This window comes from Miscanthus floridulus, chromosome 14, assembly GCF_019320115.1.
Source record: "Miscanthus floridulus cultivar M001 chromosome 14, ASM1932011v1, whole genome shotgun sequence".
Classification (NCBI taxonomy): domain Eukaryota; kingdom Viridiplantae; phylum Streptophyta; class Magnoliopsida; order Poales; family Poaceae; genus Miscanthus; species Miscanthus floridulus.
Window position 1 is genome coordinate 3240282 of NC_089593.1, and position 16480 is coordinate 3256761.

Below are 16480 nucleotides of genomic sequence, written 5' to 3' on the forward strand. Positions count from 1 at the left end.
CCAAGGACAACAGTTGGCTTCTGGCTCGAGCGGGTCGGCTTACTCGAGCGACATGCGCACTGAGGGTTGCTTAGTTGTCGTGGAGCTTGCTTCTCCCACATGCAGTTTTGCTAGCATGTGAACCTATCTTGTCATGCTGCTGCATGTGTTCCTCTTGCTCAGGTTGGAATTTGCTCCTTCTCCGTTAGCCTTGTGAGCGCGGATGCATGTTCTAGCCTAGGGATTGGCCAACAGTGTTGAACGTTGTGTGGCCTAATGCCATGGTCAAGGTGTCGGGGTTAGGTCACCAATCCATTTTGATGCAAGGAGGAAATGGGCAAAGGGCATAGGCTTTGATTTTCCCCATTCCGCCCACTCAAGCAGAGCGGCGCTCTGCTTATTTTTGCTCCTTATCCACGTGAGTGCCCGACTTTGCCCTAGAGCTGGTCCAGGAAGCTTTGTCTGGAAGGTGCCCTGTTGCGGTTGAGAGGTCAGGAAATAGTTTGTTGTTCTACCCCACCACAGGTACATGTGGAAAGGCTCAAAATAGGTCTCTCATTTGATGACAGATGATGCTTGGGCTCTTCACACATTGTGCGCGGTTAGCATATTCGCTTGCCATTCTACCTTTCGTTCACTTATTTTCTGTTTGAATTGGAATGCACTTCATCCCCTTAGTCCTATGCTCGCGAATGCATATTTTATCCTAGGGGTTGGCCCATGGGGCTAAAATGTGCACGATCCGTTGGAGCGCCAGAACAGCGAGGGATGATCGCAGATCCGGCACAATGCGAAAAGAAGGTGAGAGAACGACGCAAGCTCTCTTTCCTTTCGCTCCCTTGGTCTTGAGCGAACAAGTTTCCCATTTCCTCTTAGGCTCATGCGCAGGTGCCTGGCCTCACCTAGGAGCTGGTCCGTTGGGTCGGTCGGGGTGACCTGAGCGTGTGGTTAGGATGTGGGTCACCGGCTTGTCGCAACATGGGGAGCGATCGAAGATGCTCGGGAAAGGATCACTGGGATGGTGACAAGTAGTGCTACATCATGGAACATGTATATGCGCCCTCATGTGCGGCCTACGCGAGTGAATCGTGTCTGGCTGCTAGCATGAGTCAGATCGGGTCACCCGGGGATCTAAGTGGCTCTAAGACGAGGTGTATGGGCTCGTTGTTCCGTGGCTCGCTCCACGGGTTGGTAGTGGTCCCTTGGAGCTAAGGCGAGCCTAAATATGTATGTGGACGTGTTTGGGTAGAGCGGCTAGAGTCAAAGTGGATGGGATTGACCAATGTACCAGGAGCTATTGTGGGATTGGTTGCCGTTCCTCGGGGTGCGGCGAGCCCCCGAGCGTCAGCTCATGATGAAGTCATTGCGATCTTTGGGCCACGAGCTGATGAGGGAGCTTATTTAGTGTTTGGCATGGTTGTAGCCAGCGTGGATCGACCTCTCAGCTGGCTCTGGATCATCCTTTGCCGGCTTGACGTCCTCGGTGAGCCTGTGAGCCCCCGAGGGTGACTTCTTCAATTTTGGCCTGCTGTAGCTTCTGGCCAGGATGGCCCATGTGTTCTGGTGCTTCAGCCCTCATGCCGCGATGACAATGTGTTCGTTGCCTCCCTGTCTCTCAGTGTGGTTGCCGCTCTTGATGAACAGCTGGCGTGACCTATCGCTGCGGAAGAGGGTTCCAAATGCAACGCGGTTTGGTCCGCTCGTTGCGACGCGTGGTGCGTTCAGGGGGTCCGCTTCCTCAGATGCACGTGCCTCTGAGTAATAGCTAACAGTCCACTGAGGCATGATGGATGGTTTGTCCATCAACCAGGGCTGATGTAGGGTCGAGGTGGCAGACTAGAGGGGGTGAATAGTCCTTTCTAAAAATTAAACGCACCGGCTAACCGAAACAAATGCGGAATTAAAACTATGAGTCTAGCCAAGACTACTCCCCTCTATCTAAGTTCACAGGCACCTTATAAAGATCCTAATTAAGCAACAAAGGTACCAGGTGAAAGGTCCTTGTGTGGTTTTGGTAATTGAGTGACAACCTAGGTGGACTAATTATGTTTATGTGAGATACACAGGTGATTAGTCCATAGGTACATATGTGTGAGCAACATATGCCATGAAGGTGAAAATGGCTTGGAGATGTTGCAAAGCTCACACATGTGATGATGAAGGAGCTCATTGCACATGAGACATGACATTGAGTCATGTGATCAAGGTGGAGAAGATCAAGACAAGACTTGGCTCGATGGACCGATTGTAAGCGTGAAGGGCAAGTCGGAGGCTTTGGAGCGATGGACCACGTGGCGGTGAAGCTTGAGCAAGACTTGGCGCCAATGGATGAAGGCAATGGTGAAAAGCAAGTGAAGTCAAGATCGATAAACCAATATGATCACGTGATGATATGAAGTGGATCATATCATTATTGATCATGTTGGTGCATGTGTTGCATCGATATTGGAGGAGATGGAATGAAATGCACAAGGCAAAGGTATAACCTAGGGCATTTCATTTCACCAGTCATAGGTGTGTAGAGAAGTTGATGACCGGGTTTAGGATAGATGGTCGTACTATCAAGAGGGGCAAACTTGTTTGCATATCGGTCATCTAGTGCCACTCGAGTGATCTAACTTTGCATCATCGCTAGGATTGAGTGGTGTGGCAAGTTGAGTGGCTAATCCTTTGAAAAATGATTGTGAAAATGCTAACACACATACACATAGTGGTGTACACTTGGTGGTGTTGGCACATTTATAAAGGAGATGAAGTTGGAGTTTATGTGGATCAACTCGGCGATGGAATGGAGGTGAGAAGAGTTCGGAACTCCACCAGCGGAGTGTCCATCCATAGAGTGCGGACAGTCCAACGGTGCCACCAGCGCCCTGTTCCAAAAAGATAGGGTCTCACAGAGTGGACCGAACACTAGTCACGTAGTGACCGGACGCTGGGTTCCAGCATCCGGTCAGTAGTGGCAGTCAGCGGGCAGGCGTCGGTCTTCGACCGGACGCTGGCGCTGAAAGTAACCGGACGCTGACAGGGTGCGTCTGGTCAAGGTGACGTGTGATGACGTAGGCAGAGCAGTGTTGCTGGAGGTGACCGGACGCTGGTGCTGCGTCCGATCGTGACCGACCGGACGCGTCTGGTCATGTCTGGTACCTTACTGGAAACGATCGGATGCTGGGGTTACTGCGTCCGGTCAGTTCAAGCTGCTGCGTTCGGTCGATAGATGACCGTTGAGATCGGGCGAACTGTATTTGAAGCAGGGGACACATGGCGTGCATCGCATGACTGGACGCTGAGGTCCAGTGTCCGGTCGATCGGACCGGAGCGTCCGGTCGTCCCGACTTTTGCGCAGTGAAGGGGTAACGGCTCTATTTGTTCATGGGGTTATAAATAGAAGCCATGGTCGGCCTTGGGCCAACAGCTGAGCACACTAGAGCTTTGGTGGCTTGTGTAGTAGTGCTTGGGAGCCCTCCATCTCACATATACTTGATAGTGATCATTTGATTGTGTGATAGAGCGATTCTAGTGCGATTGCATCATGAGGTTGCATCGAGTGGCACTAGGTGATCGAGTTGCAAGCCAGTGGTGCTTGTTACTCTTGGAGGTTGCCACCTCCTAGATGGCTTGGTGGTGGTCTCCGTGGAAGCCCGCAAGAAGCTTGTGCGGTGCTCTGGAGAAGAGCTTTGTGAGGGCATTGTGCTCGCCCCGCGGGAGCTGCGAAGAGCAACTCTAGTTGAGCATGTCATTGAGCTACCCTCACTTTCAGGGTAGGTTCTTGCGGTGCCCGACGTACGGACTTGGCGGGTGATGCCAATTAGCCGCTGAACCACCAAGTGAGCGGTCGACACAACGGGGACGTAGCGTGTTGGCAAGCACATGAACCTCGGGAGAAAATCACCGTGTCAACCTTGTTCTTCCTATTGGTTTGCAATCCCCTTACACAAGCTTGTGATTACTTTTATATACATTGTGCTTGTGTAGTTGCTCTTGTAATTAGTTAGCTTGTGTAGCTCACTAGTTACCTTCTTGCTTGTGTAGCATAGAAGTAGCTCCCTTGCGTGGCTAATTTGGTTTGTGTAACCTTGTTAGTCACTTTGCTTAGTTTGTATAGCTAAGTATTTGTGCTCTCTAATTTAGCATTGGTTGCCTTGTTATTGAGCATTGCTAGTGAGCTTAGTTGCCTTTGTGCTTTTGCTTACTAGCATGTGTAGGAGCTCCCTCGTTGCTTGAAATACTAGTGACATAGGTTTGTGTGACCTTGCTCCTAGAATTGGTTAGGTGAGCTCTAGTTAGCCCGGCACCTTTGTTGCTTAATTAGTATCTTTAGAAGGTGCTAGAGAACATAAATAGAGGGGTGTAGTCTTGGCTAGATCAATAGTTTTAATTCCGTACTTGTTTCGGTTAGCCGACGTGATTAATTTTTGAAAGGACTATTCACCCCCCCCCTCAAGTCCGCCATCTCGACCTTACACCGGGCTAGCTACAGCTCACCTAATCAATTCTAGAGCAAGGTCACACAGACATATGCACTAGTACTTTGGCAACCGGGGAGCTCCTACACATGCTAGTGATGCAAAAGCACAAAGCTTCTAAGCTCACTAGCAATGCTTAATAACAAGGCTACACAAGCCAAATTAGATAGCACAAAACACTTAGCTACACAAACTAAGCAAGGCAACTAATTTACTACAAAGTAAACTAGTTACACAATGGAGCTATTTCTATGCTACACAAGCAAGAAGGTAACTAGCAAGCTACACAAGAAAACTAATAACAAGAGCAACTATATAAGCACAATATATGAAATGTAAATACAAGCTTGTGTAAAGGGGAATACAAACCAATGGGAAGACAAGGATGACACAATGATTTTTATCCCGAGGTTCACTTGGCTGTCACCAAGCTAGTCCTTGTTGAGACAAGCTCCAAGGTTGTCGCCGGTCCTCTTGCTAGTGGCGACCCGCAAGTCACACTCTCCCATGTGGAGTGTTTACCACAAGCTCTAGCACTTGACATGGTCGGACCACTTGTCACCCTTCACGTCTCGCTCTACTAGAGTTACTCTTCGCGGCTCCCGTGGGGTGAGCACAATACCCCTCACAATCACTTCTCTAGAGCACCGTACAATCTTCTTTGCGTGCTTCGACGGAGACCACCACCAAGCCATCTAGGAGGTAGCAACCTCTGATAGTAACAAATATCACTAGCTTGCAACTCGATCACCTAGTGCAACTTGATGCAACCGCACGATGCAACCGCACGATGCAATCGCACTCGGATAACACTCACACTCAATCGAATGATCACTATCAAGCATATATGAATTAGAGGGCTCCCAAGCACACCTACACAAGCCACCAAGGCTTAAGGATGCTCAATAACGAGCCCAAGGCTGCCCAAGGGGTATTTATAAGCCCCCACATGAAATAGAGCCATTGCTCTAAAGATTCCCTTTTCTATGAGGGCATCGGACATGGTGGTGGTGGCACCGCCCTAGGGGTGGCGGTGCCCCCAAACGGTCACCCCAATAGCTAGTTTGACTAGCGTAGGGGCACCGGACATAGTGGCAGTGGCACTAGACAAAGGGTGGCGGTGCCCTATCCGGTGACCAACCCCACTCTGCTGTTCTCGGGAATAAAAGGGGCGGTGGCACCGCCCCACCAGCGGTGATGACCAGGCGGTGCACTGCTCTTTCCATGACGGTGAACACCGGTCACTCCAATGACCGCGCCCACGAAGCCCTCCTCATCCGAATCCAGGTGGGCACCATCCTAGGGGGTGGCGGTGCTAGCCCCAAACTACCCGCTCTCGGCCATGGCTCATGTGGGCACCGCCCTAGGGGTGGCGGTGCCACCCAGGCAGCACTCCAAGCCCGGTTTTGCCTCCTCTTCTTTACCAACTTCTTCACCTTTGCAAATGTGCTAACACCACTAAGTGTTTACCAACTTGTGCACGTGTATTAGCTTTTCACAAACATTTCCCAAAGTATTAGCACTCAATTCACCACGCCACTCGATCCTAACAACGATGTAAAGTTAGATCACTCGAGTGGCACTAAATGACCGATATGCAAATAAGTTTGCCCCTCTTAATAGTACGGCCATCTATCCTAAACCTAGTCATAAACTTCTCTACTCACCTATGACTGGTGAAATGAAATACCCTATAGGTTATACATTTGCCTTGCGCAATCCATTCCATCTCCTCCAATGTTGATGCAACACATGCACCAACCATATCACAAATGATATGATCCACTTCGTATCATCACATGACCTTGTTGGTTCATCGATCTTGGCCTCACTTGCTTTTCACCATTGCCTTCATCCATCAGCGTCAAGTCTTGCTCAAGCTTCACCGTCACGCGGTCCATCGCTCCAAAACCTCCAACTTGCCCTTCACGCTTGCAACCGGTCCATCAAGCCAAGTCTTGTCTTGATCTTCTCCACCTTAGTCACATGACTCCATGTCATGTCTCATATGCAATGATCTCCTTCATCACATGTGTGAGTATTGCAACAAATCCAAGCCATTTCACTTCCATAGCATAGGTTGCTCACACATGATGTACTTGTGGACTAATCACCTATGTATCTCACATTTAAACATATTAGTCCACCTAGGTTGTCACTCAATTACCAAAACCAAATAAGGACCTTTCAATCTCCCCCTTTTTGGTAATTGATGATAACTCTACAAAGATATAGAAATTAAGCTCATTTCAAGCTAGCACTTTACATAAGTGTAAATTGCTAACTTGATTTGGATTTTATGCTACTTATCCAACATTTAAGCTCTATGTTAGAATTTGGATAAGCACCATAAAACCTGACTTGGTAGTGATAACTCCCCCTACATGTGTGCTCAAATGGTTTGGTTTCATGTTTGCACACATGCATAAATATAAAGTCTGTGGGAGTGTTACCACTACTAAGTGATGCTAAAGTGTATAGAATAACCTTTGAAGCGTGATACCAATCGAAGTTGCATTTTTAACACCATCCTTAGCATCATGAGTAGCTAGACAACAAAAACACTAGAAACTCCATGAGATCAACATTATAAGCAAGCTTCTAGTACCACGTGTAAAAAACACAAGTCTAGTTACTATTCTATGCATGCTAGTTATCATTTCATCATTCAAGTTCTATAATTAGCATACAACACACAAGCATGCATATCAAATTTAAAAACTTATGCAATGCAAGCAAGCACATGAATATGCACATATCAAATGCAACCAATCAAGTTCATGAGCTTGCTCCCCCTACTTGTGCGCTTCTCTTGTCCAAGAATGTTGATCCTTCTCAATTCCTCAATGTTGCTCCCTCTTTGCCATGTCCATGTCCAACCTCTACTTTTTTGTCTCAATCTCTCCCAAAGCTTTCATATCTTTGTACAATCTCTCCCCCTTTGTCATCAATTTCCATAAAAGGTATTCTTCTCATTGATGCAAAGGCTTGCATTGTGGTAGATGGTTGAGGCTTGAATCTTGTATTTTTTATGGACACCACTTGTATAGCTCTTTTAGACACCATGTATAGGATCTTGTGACCTTGATACCAATTGTAGTGGGGCTCCTCCCCCTATACCCAAGCATGGGTCATTCACTTGATAAACTTGAGCTCTTGTATGTGAGTGAACTTTCTTCACTTGATGATCACTTAAAGTTGAGGATCACTTGTGGAACCACCATCTTGCATGATTGATGCCACGTGTAGATGTGATACCACTTGAAAGAATTTCCTAGCATGGAACCACTTGTTGGATTTATCAATAAGAACCATTTCTTGAACATTTGCTATCTTCATGAGTACCACTTATAGGATATCACTTGTAAGTTGATCTAGACACCATTTGTGAATTCTTGATAAAATGACATTTCACCTCCATGGCATAGGTTGCTCACACATGATGTACTTGTGGACTAATCACCTATGTATCTTACATTTAAACATATTAGTCTACCTAGGTTGTCACTCAATTACCAAAACCAAACAAGGACCTTTCAGCTAGGCTCTGGTTCTAGGCTTGGTCTTGCGTGACGTGCCGCCGGCTAGCCCCTTGATCACTAGCGACGATGTCGCGTGGCGGCTGGTAGTTTCATCGCTTATGTGTGCCCTGGCTCATTGTGTTCCGCTAGCGACGGAGATGCTATCCAGGGTGTGGCTCTACCGTAGGATCCAGTTGTCTTATGCGACGAGTCTGAACTGGGTAGAAGGCGGTGACGGATGTTGATCCATTGGTTCGAGCGATCTTGTGGTTCCCTAGAAGGATGTGGCCACCGCAGGCTATTCCTCAGGCGAGCTCGCCGTGAGCCATGGGCCTCTGGCTTCCTAGGTGGAAGTCTTGGCCGTGGCCGGTGGTAAGAGAGGGTGCTAGTCCCCCTATGTAGGTGAACTCTGGGATGCAGCCCCCAGGGGTAGTTTCGAGAGTGTGTCCGCTGTGGGACACGGGACCTAGATCTCCATGGCGGAGGTTTTGGGCATGGCTGTACGCGGACGTGGGCGCTGGCCCTTCGGTGTGGTTAACCGCATGGTTTCCCAAATGGATGTGGCCGATCGAGGCCATTTCTTGGGTGAGTTCATCATGAGCCATGTACCTTTGGTTTCCCAAACGGAAGACCTAGCCGCGTCTGGTGACGAGTGAGGGTACTGGCCCCCTTATGTAGGTGGACTCTAGGATGCTGCCGCAGTGGACAGTTTCGAGAGTGAGTCGGCCATAGATCGCGGGATCCAGTTCTTCAGAGCGGAGGTTAGGACGACGGCTAAAAGCGGGTGTGGGCGCTGACCCTTCGGCGCCGATGAACTCATAGTTTTCATGGCAGATGTGGCTATCGTGGACCATTCCGTGAGCGAGTCCACCAACGGTGCGAGGAGCCATCGCTTCCTTCTCAACAGTCAAAAGTGCATGACTGTCCCCTACCTAGCGCACCAACTGTCAGTGTTTCATAAACCGGACTAGTAAATTTATACGATTGCCGTGCTACTCTAGGAAGACGATGGTAGCATCCAAAAGACATGAAGATTTATACTGGTTCAGGCCAGAGCCCTACGCCTAGTCTTAGAGAGGATTGAGTGCGTGTTCCTCACTTGAATGCTATGAAGTTCTTACAATGGGGGTGCAAGAATGGTGGAAGAGGATGGAGAGCTAGAGCTAGGAGATGGATCGCCTGAAGAGAAGCTCCAGGAGCCCTACTACTATGTAGAATGAATGAAATGGTAGAGGATGTGAATGATGTCCTAAAAGGATGCCCTTATATAGAGTTCGGGGCCAGGGCACATACAAAGCAGTAGGTTCTCCCGACCGAAGGGACGTGAGCCTAATGAACGTCCTAGCTAACTTGGCTTGCAAGCTACGTCGTCTTGTAATATGCGTCCGAGCGTGGTTGTCGTCATGGTCCTGTGGACACATCATGGCATGGTGTAGCGTGGTGCTACTGTGCTGGTCGTGGCGGCACTGTAGGCACTATGGTGGTTCGCCAGCCGTCCTATGCGACGTGGTCATTGTTGTGGTCTTCGTCGTCGTCTTCTGGTTTCCTAGGGCGTCGTACAGGAGTTGGTAGCCGCCCCTAGATCGCCGACTCCTTGTTGGCTTGAGGAGCTGAGGACCACGACCCCAATCGCTGGGGTCGTGGTTCCGTCGATCTGGATGGCCTCTAAGTCAAGGCTCTCATCGTGGGTCCTATCCCGTAGTGGGTGTGATCGTAGCCACGTCTTGTCGGTCCGTACTTGGACGGTGGGCTCCGTACTGGTCGTCATCGTCGTGCGGTGTTGTCTTGTCTGTGCAGCGTGGCATAGGGATGGCGTCTGACCGGATTGAGGTGACCGCTGTCTCTTCGGTCCTTGCGGGGTCAGTGCGGCGTGCTTGTTCCTGTCAGAGCGGGCATGTTTGGCTGGGCTCGACCTCTCCCCATTCCTTCCAAGGGTCGTGACGGGGGAGAGGTCGTGCGCACTTCGAGCGTCGTGCGGCTAAGGCAGGAGGAAGGGGTCGTGGATGACGCCGGTCTTAGCGTTCGGCCTGGTTTGCTTGACTTAGCTGGGCCTCAGTCATTCGGGCCTTTGCTAGCTGATATGTTGCGGGTCGCGTGGTCTGCTAACTAATCGATGTCTTGAGACACCCCGGGGTTATGACCCCGACACAACCCCTATAACACAAAGTTAGGCGCACTTCTCACTAATTTGCCTAGCTGCGCCAGTGATTTACTACTAGTATTAAAAGATTTTGGGAGACAGGACCTCGGGATTAATGGAGCGGTCAGAAATAGCATGTGTTTCTAAAAAATACCATTCTATTTTTAAAGACGAACAATTAATTTCAGAAGACAACATAGCAAACTAAGTATGGCCTCCTAAAATCTATTAACTAAGCGGGTCATTCCGCCTTTTGAAAATAGAGCATATTTCCATAGGCTAGTAAATTAGCCCAACCGGCCACACCTACCTAACAAAACCTAATTGCGCTCCCTCCACTCCCTTATTAGTCTAGCTCACAACCGCCGACTTGCCGCTCCACTTTTCTCTTCGTTCTGCTAAAGGCCGATGGCTCCTCTCCTCATAGCGAGCACACCTCTTTCAGCGACAGTGGCCGCCGCACCACACGATGTGGCGGGATGCTTCCGGTCACATCCTAGTTCTCCTCTGCTCTCTTCGATCGCTCCCTCCAGAGCTCCCGATCCACCCAGGAGCAGCTTCGTCTTGGATCTAGGCTCTGAGAAAGTTGCTTGGGAGAGCTCTACAGATGGCCATCGATCTAGGCCGCCCCGACCGGCTCGGGACCGGAAAAGGCACGGTCCGGCGTGGCCGTGCCGAATAGTGCTCTGTGCCTGCCGTCAGCCTAGGCCCGGCACGCTGAGCCAGTTTTTTGGCCAAGCTAGCCCGAAAAGCACGGCGGGCCAGCCCGTGGCTCATGTCCCTGTGCCGCCACCTGACCGTTCCATGGAACCTCGAAGTTGAAGAGGCGCGGGTCACCCTATCTGCAAACTCAACATCAGATACTCAGATTGCATGTTTACAGTACATAGGCACTATTCCATGGCCGGTGTCACGCTGGGCTCTGGGTAGTACTTCAGCTAGTTGCTCAATCACCATCGTGCAAATAAAATAAATAGAGTCACAATAAAATCTTGCATATATAATAGCAGCATGTCGTGAATGGTTACGAAGAAACCGTGGCATGAGACACGCTTGCGCCCCCCCACGCCGGTGCCGGTACATGCGTGCGTTGGCGCGAACAAAACAGCAGACACGACACTACTATCAGTGCGCTTGTGCAAAGGTCATAAGAAGTGTTGGAGGGTAGTTCATGGCAGGACTCGCCGATAGCATAGCCATCCTAGTACTCCACGATGGATGCAGTACTAGTAGTAACATTTTATCAGGGCCACAGTCGCATTATGGCGAGCAACAAAACACGTACGGCGGTTCTCGTATCCATCGATGGATTGGATCCACAGAGAGAGATCGGGTTTGGATTGGACTGGATTCATGGAGAAGAAGAGGCAAGCATGGTAGTAGCATTGATGCAAGCCTAGCTCACACCAAACCAAACTGCAAGGCAAGGCAAGGCAAGGCCAAATGCAAGGCGCTGCTGCATCTGCGGCATGAATGCTTGCTTGCCTGCCCTGTTCTGTTCGTCCGGCTTTTCGAGTGGAAATTCCAAAAGGCTGCATGCATCAGCAATTCCTCTTTCAATCCCTCTCGACCTCCAAAGCTCTTCTCTCCTTGCAGCCGTAGTTTCTTGTCGCCTCTAGAGCATACGTACTCCTGCTTGTTAAAAATCTGCAATTTTGCTATACGATTTTACGTTTTCTCCGTGAAAATAAATTTCAGTGTGTTTCTGTGTTTTTTTCGTTGAAAACGTGAAATTCCTAGACGATTTTAACAACGGGAGCGAGACCCGTCTTGGCAGTGGCACGCAGGAACCGTGTGTCGCGCAACATCGCCTGGTGCTGGACTGCTGCCCTGCTGGTGGTGCTGGTCTGTTGTCTCCGTCTTCTCTCTTTCAGTCTTTCTCCCACACCTGCACTTGGACGCATGCACGGATGGATGCGATGCCTAGTATACGTAGGAACGGACGGCCGGCGTCGCTGCATGCTGGTTGCGATTTGGAGCCATCCACACAGTCATAAAAGCTAAGGTGGTGGGAGGTGGCTAGCTGTGCGGTGACGCACACAAGTGCCGTTTCGTGTGAGCTCAGCCCTGTCTGTCTGTGTGCATCGTCGACGTCGATGTGCTGCGGCATATGACTGCCAGTGAGCAAGCAAACGGAGCTGTAAGCTGAAATTTGGCTTATGCTGATGTTTATGTGGAAATGTTGTGAGAGAAAAACATTGTTTCATAGTTAAAAAGTAGTTCTGAAGAAGCTCGAGTCGAGGACAAGGCGACTTCATGTCTTTGCGAGCCAGGCCGGCCGGGGCTGAAACCGAAAGCAAGCACAGCCTCACCTGCCTGCCGCTACGTACCATTTCCTTTGCCTTGCCTCGCTTTGCTTGCTGCTCCATTTCGTTTGTCACTGATCAGTGATCACTACTGCTAGTGGCGCTAATGGAAGTCGTGCGTTTTGCTACCGGCAAAGATCTCGCGGAGCATGTACTAATAAATAATGTACAGTATTGTTCGTTTCTCTTATAATCCGCTTGTTTTTTAGCAGAAAAGGTCGTTTTTCTCTCACACCAAATCAGTCGGAACAGTGTTTCGACTTGTTTTTTCAGTGAAAGTTACGGGCCCAAGTCTTCGAGATGAGCTGCCGGCCGGGGAGGAAGGGAGGAAGAACTCTCAATGCCGGCCATGGTCTACGACGACGACGTGTTGGCATAGCACGTTGGCACTTGAGTTTTCATGATAAGAGGTACTGGTACGTGCTACTACTAGAGTACTCTGCTCCATAGCAAAGCAATTGCTGCTGCTCCATAGCAAAGCAAAGATGTTGGCAATGCAAGCTTGCTTTCGCACAAAGGCAGTCATCGATGATAGCAAAACATACAGATATATATACGGGGGAGGGAGATGAGATCAAGAGAAGCATGGGGCAATCACTCAACAGCGCGGGCGTACTAGCTCGCTCGGACTCGGAGCAGTGACTTCACAGTCCTTGATCAATTCTCGTCGATCTTACGTAGGTATACCTTACCTCCCGGGCCCACATTGTGCTACTTTTACTAACATTCAGTTAATTAATAGTCGCATGAACTGAGCTCACCTTTGGATCAAGCGGATTCTAAGAATCTAATACCCCTTCCATTCTAAATTACAAGTTGTTTTACCAATTCTTAGGTACATAACTTTTTTCTATACACCTAAATAAATATACACTATGTCTACATACATAGTATGACTTAAGGGGTTAGAAAAACGTAAAATGGTTTACAATTTGGAATGAAGGCAAAATGATTTACAATTTGGAAGGAAGGGAGTAGAAAAAAATATCTGTATCACATCCACATAAGCACACGTACTAGAACAATTTTTAGGTGTCGTTTGGCACAACTTTGCCTCGCTGGTGAAGTAATCCTTTTTGGCTTTGGCTCGATGAGCAGCTTCATTCGTAGAGCTATAACTATTCTGATAAAATGTTTGGTAAAACAATGAAAAGAATGAAATGACTATAACGCCTTTTTCTATTTTCCCTTTATTTTTCTCTCTGAAAGTGCATCTAGCCTTTTAGTGGGTTTTGAATGATTGAATGACAACGTAATTAAGGGTCTAACCCGTTTGCTAAGTGTGGACAGGTAATAGGTTATCTCACAGGTACTTAATGAAAGCTAAAATGATGTGTTGTTGTATAAACAATCTAGTTCAAGCACAAGACAACAATGCAAATGGAATTCATACAAAGGCTTATTTATTGTGGGATTTCCATGTACTTTGTGAAAGCAAGCTCGTAAGTATTAATTAATGAGACATGAGGGATTGCATATGGAATAGTCTTATATTTGAAGCTTGCTAAATTGAAATGAAAAAGATAACAATACATGAATAGATGATTCAACACAAGATGTGACTTGATGGCTTGAGATGGCGAAGATAGCAAGGAAAGGCTTCGAGGTACTAAGCAAGGGTGAAGGGCAAGCCACGGCTTGGCGGCCGAAGAACCTAGCTAGGGTGAAGAAGGAAGTACTTGCATTTAGTTGAGGTACTAATCAAGCTATGATGGCCATATTTACGTGGAGGATCAAATCACTATTGGAGTGTTTGATGAAAGTGACTTGATACATTTGGGATTATTCAAATTTGATGAATGGAATCAAGTCACGTGCTCAAGATGGCTATGCTCAAGTGAAAAAGATCAAAGTTGACATGTTAGCACCCTCACTTGATGAAGATTGGAATACACGGCTTCGGTTGAAAGAGATCAACTCAAAAGGTTTAAATTCGTTATACTTTTAAATTTAAGTTAATAGGAATGTTGTACTATTAAGAGGGATGCATCATGTTGATAGATAATGTTTCATAAGTGCTCAAGCCAACCCATGTGAGTTTTTAGTGTTTGAGAGACAAAAGAGCTTCCGGTATGTGCCAAGCCATGATAAAATTCTTATTGTTCTCAGGTTGGTTCGTCGGGAGTTCCGGCATAGGTCGGGAGTTTCGACGTTTCACGCTTAACTGACTTAGAGGGTTCACTGTTCTGGTCATACCAGACATGTCCGGTATTGTCGACAGAATATCGTCGGCAGTCCTCCGAGGGGTATCCCACGAAGGTAGATTGATCGGCAAAGGAGCGCGTGATCAAGAACAAGAAGGCAACAGAGACACACGAGTTAGACAGGTTCAGGCCGTCAGTATGACGTAATACCTTACTCCTGTGGCCTGTTGGTTTGTATTAGCTATCGTATGATATGCCATGATTTTGGAGAGGGTCCATGCCCGCCTTATATAGTCCGGGGGGGCAGGGTTACAAGTCGGTTAAATCTGAGAGATAATCGAAAAATAATAACAGATTACAAGAATCATAGGACCATACATATCCTAATAGATCTCGTAGTATCCTTAGGATATCTTCCCTATACCTTGCGGGAGGCGCCGAGCAGAATCATGCCCCGCAAGGCTTCGTCTTGTGGGCTAGGACGCCCCTAGGGGCGCAGCCCATGTGGTCTGCCGTGGGTATCCAGGGTCGTACCCCCCACAGCTAGTCCCTGAGCGCCTTGTACCCGTTGTGCAACGCCATCTTAAGCTTGTCTGAGCAGGTGTGAACCAAAGCCGAGCAGTCCAACTCATGGTCCGACCACCGTGATGAGTCGTTGAGCAGTTGTGAGCAGTTGCCGAGTAGCGTGCACCATCGCCGAGCAGCGTGAACCACAGCCGAGCAAGATGTCCCAAGTATGGCTTGTCATAAGGGTGTAAGGAGCTCAAGTCCAGAATTAAAAATTTCTTCGCAGTGGACCAAGTGTGCCCACTTAGAGTTCGACCACGAGGAAAGGAGATGATCTTCTTTGCCTTCAAGAGGCACGGAGTCTTCTAGAAAAAAGCAAGCACATTCACCGTGAGGTGAAGTGTGCCCATTTAGTCCCCGAGTCTGACAGTAGATGACGTAGTCATTTGGTGCCAGGGTCCAAAGTAGAAGAATAGAGGACCAGCCGAGCAGGCAGCCAGTCCCCAGGCGTAGACCCGAAAAGCACATTCACCGCTAGGTGAAGTGTGCCCACTTAGTCCCCGAGCCTGATAGTAGGTGACTGAGTCACGTGGTGCCAGGCTCAGAAACAAAGAAATAGTGAAAAACCAGCCGAGCAGGCAGCCAGTCCTCGAGCCATAAGCGGAGATATCAGAAGAATCCAACCGTGGAGAAAGATCCAGAGGAACGGCTGTACAGTAATGATTACTGAGCCTCAATAAATGGCAGAGAAGTCGGCGATTATTCGGTGAGTAACAACTGTCGACGGCGATAAATGAGCGACGTGGGCTGCGGTTGCGCGAAAACCCAGGTTACGGCCCATTAAGCCACGTCGGAGAAATCGGAGCGGCGCAGATCGCGGGAACGGTTCCCCAAAAACCCTTGAATGCGGAAAGGTGGGGAAAGTGCTTTATAACAGTACCGCCACATACCCCATTCCCACCTTTTCCACTTCATCTTCCCCCTCATGTCTCGCATCGCCGAATCCGCAACCACATTTACCTTCGCCGCCAAACCATAACTAGATTTGGGAGATGGCGCCGAAGAAGAGAGTTGCGAAATCGAAGAAGATTAGTCCCAAGAAGACGGGCGTCGTGGCCCGACATGATGAGGAGTGGGTGTCATCGCGAATAGGAGAGGCGGAGCTAAATAGATTGGTGGAAGCCGACGTTCTCCCTGACCGTGCCACCGCCGGATGGCGGCCGGCCCTCGGTGAGTCCTTCCCAACACCCCATACTGACGAAGTAGTGGTATTCGAGAATTATTTCTGGCGCGGGTTAGGATTTCCTGTTCATCCATTTCTGAGGGATCTGTTGGAGCTCTGGGTGGTTAGTCTGTGCAACCTCCACCCCAATACGATTTTGCACATCTCAATCTTCATCCATTTTTGTGAGGCATACCT